This window comes from Ranitomeya imitator, chromosome 7 (genome assembly GCF_032444005.1).
Source record: "Ranitomeya imitator isolate aRanImi1 chromosome 7, aRanImi1.pri, whole genome shotgun sequence".
Classification (NCBI taxonomy): domain Eukaryota; kingdom Metazoa; phylum Chordata; class Amphibia; order Anura; family Dendrobatidae; genus Ranitomeya; species Ranitomeya imitator.
This window is the reverse complement of record NC_091288.1, coordinates 84,705,070-84,712,500: the sequence shown is the minus strand read 5'-3', so window position 1 is coordinate 84,712,500 and position 7,431 is coordinate 84,705,070.

Here is a 7,431-nt window from a genome sequence, read left to right as displayed (position 1 = left end):
ATAGAAGGCTTATCCTCCTACAAGGTGGTGGTCATTAGCAGACATTGCAGTGAAAGGATGAACCCTTCGGGGCCCAGCCCGTTCACTTGGGCCCGGAGCCACAGTGCAATAAATTTTGAAGGGACCCGCCATTATAGGCTCAAAGCCAGTTATAAAATCTCACTCTTAAGGTGCACAACTAATATAAAAAATGCAGATTACTGTACAAATACAGCCACTACTGGCTACTAATATGGATTGTCTTGTGTTAAAAGCCAAAAAACTGGAAAAAAAAATAATTTTGTACAGTAAATGATGTAAATATGTCAGTGACGAAACTGAATTGTAACTAAATTGTAATTGATTTTATAAAGAGTGCTGAAAATGTTCTATTGTTCATCTCGTATAATATTGTGCTTGTGCGTTTTTCCTAATTCTACTGTGCATCCAAGAAAAGAGGTGCTGAAAAGGACCTGTCAGAGCTGAAGAGGACCTGCTATGGGCCGAGATTTTTTTTAATTTAAACTTAATGCATCCTCCAGTTGTCACTCTTCTACTGATTCTGGATCAGTTGTATATGCCCCTCCATTCTAAAGTTATGTGCCATGGTAATAAAGATGCAATCTCTCCCTCCCCATTAATGTATACCACAGACCTGGTCATAGAGGAGAAAAGGAGCTCAGAGCTCTACCCCAGCTGGTTGACGTGAAGATTGGCTTCTTAACTATTAGGGGGTATAACCTTGGAATAGGGGCGCAGAAGGAAAAAAAACTGTCAGAATCAATGGAACAGCGACAATTGGAAGAAGTACTCGGTTTAAATTAAAAAAAATAAATAAATAGTGGAAGGTCCTGTTTAAAAGGTTACTTTAACGTGGGCTGTGGGTTTTTCTTCTATTATTCTGTGTAAAATCTGCCTTGGCAGTGAAAATTATTAACACTTTTTTATGCAGTCTGGGGAAAGTGTTGTTACGCTGAAGAGTCAATAATTAAAGATTTGCCATGAAATTTTGGGTGGCGTGGCCCTTAATTGGACAATATTGTAGGTTACAATCTATAATACACAGTATCACTTTGAAAAAATTACTACTTTTCAATCTAAGGCTTTGTTCACATAGGTTTTGACCCTACATTCAATGGGTCTGTCAGAGCTTACATCAGAACCCCTACAAAATAGGATTCTGATATATGCACTGACGAGGTCATTGATTATAATTATGCAGATCGAGTCACACTGTCGGATATCATTTTTGAAGACGCCTATTGAAGTCAGGCAGCAAGACGTAATATTCTACATCTCGCTGACAGCCTCAGCTTTGCATATACGGCCAAAAAGTATGTCCAACAGAGCACAGTGTGACTGTCAGCATCATTGTAATCAATGGCCTCGTCAGCGCATGCATCCGAATCCCATTTTATAGGGGTTCTGGCGGCGCAAGCCCCAGAGGAGTCACTGAATGTAGGGTAAGTGCTATGTGAACCCAGCCAAACGCTGTACAATATGGTAACTATTTTCTTTTTTTTTTTTTTTTTTTTTACAAATCAAGTGATGTTTCTATCTGACAATGACTGAATCAATTTCTAGAGGTTCTTACTATTCTTTTTGTTCATTTCTCTTGGTTGAAAAGTAAAAAATAAAATTGTAAGCTTGCTCTAAAGGACTAGCCAACTTTATTGAAAATATACATGTTTGTAGCATGCTGTTGTATCAAGTAGGAGTTGTAACAGTGAATATACATTGTTCATAACACCATGATTAAGGCATTGGAAGACAATTGGCTTTGGTGCCATGATCTGTTTCTTTCTGGTCCCAGGACCTTGTTGATATACAACTAGTCCTGTGATCAACTCAGGATGACGCTTCTGGAGTCAGCACTTAACTGGATCAGTCAGAAAAGAGGGCCGGCTACTTGCTAGGCCATTTCTCTTAATGCATAGATAGAGAGGAAGCCAGTTTATGTTATGAAACTAACTCTTAGTATGCCACCCTTCAGTGCGGTTAAGTGCCAATAAAGTAATAGGTGTTGATCACGTCACAGAGGCAGTGACCAGGGGCCTTTAGTGGTGGCTCCAGGCTGACATGTTATCCCTTACATCTAAAGGTACCGTCACATTAAGCGACGCTGCAGCGATCTAGACAACGATCCCGATCGCTGCAGCGTCTTAAAGAGAACCTGTCACATGAAAAAAATGCTATTAACCTGCAGATTTGTGGTTAATCTGCAGGTTACTAGTAATCTGAATCTGGCTGGCCCTGGCACTTAGAAGACCCCCTGTCTAAAGTTTTTATTCCTCTCAGTAGCATTCAGGTGTCAGTCACATGGGTAACGCTGGTGCGGGTTAGTCACTGCTCAGTGCTCGAGACCGGTGGCAGTAACCACACCTCTGGCACTGACTGACAGCTGGCTCATCATTAGGGCCTTATAAATCACAAGGCTATGTAAGTGATTTCACACTCGCACATTCCATTACTTGTTGATCGATGAGGATTCAGTCACATGCAGACGCACTGACCCTCAGAATATAGACATTCAATTGATTAGCGCTGTGTTGCAGTCCCCCTGCTCAGTGGGTAACTGGGAGCACTGCTATGCAGAGATAACGCTTAGACCTCATTCAGACATTTGTTTTTAATGGCTGGGATCCAAGGGGTAACGTTTCTCCTTGAGTGACCTGTTAAGTATGCTGAGATGAGGAAACTTTTAAGCCACAATGCTCCTCTGGGAAATATGCAAATTGTCTCTTCAGAGAGGAGAGGACTAGAACTCTAGCGCCACCTATAGGAAGTAGCAATCCTAAAAGTCAATGTCGACCCTTTAACGGGCCTTGACCTATGACTTAGGATTAAAGCCTAAGTCATGTGACAAGGCTCTTTAAAGGGTCGACATTGACTTTTAGGATTGTTACTTCCTGTAGGTGACACTAAAGTTCTAGTCCTCTTCCTCCCTGAAGAGCCTGTGTGTCTGGCTCTCCATGCATGTGTTGTGACTGTTAAGGTACCGTCACACTAGGCGACTTTACAACGAGAACGACAACGATCTGACCAAAATTCGATCGCTGGAACGTCGCTGTTTAGGTCGCTGTAGAGACGTCAAACACACCAACTTCCGAACGATGCAGGAGCGATAGAGTGATGTAACAGCGACTCACAGATCGTCCTCGCTAGTCGTTTGCTCAATGTCACACAGCAGTGGTGTAACGATCTGACAATGCAAACGTAGCCAGATAGGTGTGTTTCTCCACTGGGAGACACCCAGGATGTGACGTTATGGCGTCCCGGAATATAAACCGCGACTCTACAGCGATTGATTCCATATTGTTTGAGAGCTGCGTCTTCACGGTCTTCTGCCTTTCCAGCGTCCTGTCCGGAACGATCCTTCGCCAGCCACGATCCTCTTCTCCCGTGAACGTTCTGTCCGGAACGCCGTATTCTACACAACTGCGACACATGCAGCTGCGGAGCTGAACAGCTGATCAGCCAGACCTATCCAGGAAGCCGGGTTCCCTCTGCAGCTTATTCTATAAGTGCTATAGCTTGCCAAATAAGAAGGGACCCGAAGAAATTTGCTCATCTCTAGTGTTAATCGCATAATGAAGATTGATCTTACAATACAATGTGACTGATAACAATCGTTACATCTGAGATTACACGGTTGTCTATTAATGAAAGTGTTTTTACCTTAGAATGTAATTGAAACTTGATCTTATCACTTCACTGGTTTTCTCACCCTGACCAGTTGAAAAGTGTGCAGATCTTTCTATCATACTCAGACACACAGCTGCTTTTCATTTTGGATATCTTCAAATCAAATACATATCCTTAACATAACTACTGAGAAGTGCAATAGATTCTTTACCTCATTATATCTTTGAGTAAGTCCGTTTTACTGATTTAAGTTTTTCTGGTACAAGTAATAAAAGTCTGTGTTTAGAATTTTAATCCTTTTCCCACCTTAGACTTGGCCATATGTCCAGGTTGCTAGGTACTTAACGGCCTTGAATGTATGGATACGTCCAGGCGATTTTTGTAGGCACAAAGGCTGTGCGCGTGCGATAGCGGTCGGGTGTCATCTGATTCTGACATCTGGATCTCAGTAACTACGCAAATTCTGACATAAATAATAGCCGAATGAAGAGAACCATAGAAAAAAACTAATAATAATGTTTATTAAACTATGAAAAGACAATGTTAAAAATAAAGTAAAATACAGTAATATCCTGTATTACAGTGCCCAGAAGGAGGGGGACACTGTACTGTCCTTTAAATCTAGTATAAAAAAATAATGAAGATAGTTGAGGACAAACCCCACCATACATAAGAATAAATACACTGTGTTCCAAATTATTATGCAGATGACATTTTTCTCGGATTTTCCTAAATGGTCGGTGCAATTGACTGTCTAATAAAAGTCATCACCCGTTAGAGTATACATCGAATTTTATTGAAGAAACCTCCCAATGATAACAGTATAATCTCCAAAATGAATAAAAACTCAAAATGCACTGTTCCAAATTATTAGGCACAGTAGAATCTCTAAACATTTGATATGTTTTAAAGAACTGAAAATGCTCATTTGTTGAATTTGCAGCGTTAGGAGGTCACATTCACTGAACAAAAAAGCTATTTAACTCCAAAACCTCCTAACAGGCCAAGTTGCATGTTAACATAAGAACCCTTCTTTGATATCACCTTCACAATTCTTGCATTCTTGAGTTTTGGGAGAGTTTCTGCTTGTACGTCTTTGCATGAAGTCAGAATAGCCTCCCAGAGCTGCTGTTCTCATGTGAACTGCCTCCCACCCTCATCGATCTTGTGCTGGATGATACTCCAAAGGTTCCCTATAGGGTTGAGGTCAGGGGAAGATGGTGGCCACACCATGAGTTTATCTCCTTTTATGCCCATAGCAGCCAATGACTCAGAGGTATTATTTGCAGCATGAGATGGGGCATTGACATGCATGAAGATGATTTTGCTCCTGAAGGCACGTTTCTGCTTTTTATACCATGGAAGAAAGTTGTCAGTCAGAAACGCTATTTACTTTACAGAGGTCATTTTCACATCTTCAGGAACCTAAAATGGCCCCACCAGCTGTTTCCCCATGATTCCGGCCCAAAACATGATTTCTCCACCTCCTTGCTGACGTCGCAGCCTTGTTGCGACTTGGTGGACATCCACCAACCATCCACTACTCCATCCATCTGGACCATCCAGGGTTGCTCGACACTCATCAGTAAACAAGACTGTTTGAAAATTAGTCTTCATGTATGTCTGGGCCCACTGCAACCGTTTCTGCTCATGAACACTGTTTAGGGGTGGCCGAATAGTAGGTTTATGCACAACTGCAAGCCTTTGAAGGATCATACACCTTGAGGTTTGAGGGACTCCAGAGGCACCAGCAGCTTCAAATAACTGTTTGCTGCTTTGTAATGGTATTTTGGCAGCTGCTCTCTTAATCCAATGAATTTGGCAGAAACCTTCCTCATTATGCCTTTATCTGCATGAACTCTGTCTATGCTCTGTTTCAGTCACAAATCTCTTCACAGTATGATGATCACAAAGTTTTTGTGAAGTATCTAATTTTTTCATACCTTGTCCAATGCATTGCACTATTTAACGCTTTTCAGCAGCAGAGAGATCCTTTTTATTTCTCATATTGCTTGAAACCTGTGGCCTGCTTAATAATGTGGAACATCATTTTTAAGTAGTTTTCCTTTAATTAGAATCACCTGGAAAACTAATTATCACATGTTTAAGATTGATTTCAGTTATCTATTGAGCCCGGAGACACAATACCATCCATGAGTTTATTTGAAAAACAAAACAATTAAATCTTTGACACTTAAATCCAATTTGCATAATAATTTGGAAAACAGTGTAAACAGATGTTAATATAGGCATCAGATAGTTTTAAAATGCACTGCTCAAAAAAATAAAGGGAACACTAAAATACCACATCCTAGATATCACTGAATGAAATATTTCAGTTGCAAATCTTAATTCATTACATAGTAGAATGTGTTGAGAACAATCTAATTTATAAAGCTGAATGTGTGTATGTGTGTATGTATGGCATCTGCACCGTCGCAGCTACAGCCACAAAATTTTTGCACAGTCACACGCCTGGAACCCGAGAGCGTCATAGGCTATGTTGTGAGGCGAAATTTTAACCCCGCGCTTTCCAATTCACCAAACAATTTTGCCCCATCTACATAATGGGGAAAAAAGTGAAAGGAAAAGTGTTGGAGGCGTCGCAGCTACAGCAACAAAATTTTGCACAGTCACACGTCTGGACCCTGAGAGCGTCATAGGCTATGTTGTGAGGTGAAATTTTAACCCCGCCCGTTCCAATTCACCAAACAATTTTGCCCCTATCTACATAATGGGGAAAAGTGAAAGGAAAAGTGTTGGAGGCAAATTGACAGCTGCCAGATGTGAACAAGGGGGACTTAAAGAGTGAGAGCGAGGTGGGGCCCCGACATGGGATACTCACCACACACGGGGATATGAACACACGCACAAAATGCACCACACACTACCACGTGCTTGAACACATATTACCCTCAGCACACATTTCACCACACATACACCAACCTCGCCACATAAAAGTCAAAACACAAAAGTCGCTGCTCAGAACTCGCCACCCGCAAAACTCGCCACATGCAAAAACTAGGCTCACGCAAAACTCGCCACAAGTGCAAAACTCACCTCATGGAAAACTCGCCACACGCAAAACTTGCACACGCGGAAAAATTGCCACATGCACAAAAGTTGCAACACATGCAAAAGTTGCCTCACACAAAACTTGCACATACTCAAAAGGCACCACACATAAAACTCGCCATGCACAAAACTCGCCATGCGCAAAACTCGCCATGTGCAAAACTTGCTGCACACAACTTGCTACACTAACCTGTCACATGCAACTCGACACACAAAAAGTTGCTACACGCATGTCGCCACACAAAACTCATCTCACAAAAGTCGCTACATGCATGTCGCCACACGCAACTCAACACACAACTTGACATATGAAACTCGCCCTAAAACACACAAGAGTCTGGTATTATCCTTCAAAAATAAAATTCTGATTAATAAGCAGACAAACTACAAGAGCAACAAATGTACCATATAGGAAATACGGCAGCTGTCAGTCACATGACCTGTCTATTATGTGTATGTGTGAGCTAATATATACTGCCAGGGGGAGGGCTTCCTGTTGGCTGGGGATTTATCAGGCTGCCAATTTAGCTTACAAATACTGAGGTAAAAATACTGAGCAAATAACGTGTGAACAAGGTCTAATACAGGAGGAGATGACACACAGGTATATACTATATACAGGGGAGATGACACACAGATATATACTATCTACAGGAGAGATGACACACAGGTATATACTATATAGAGGAGGAGATGACATACAGGTACATATATATACAGGAGGACATGACA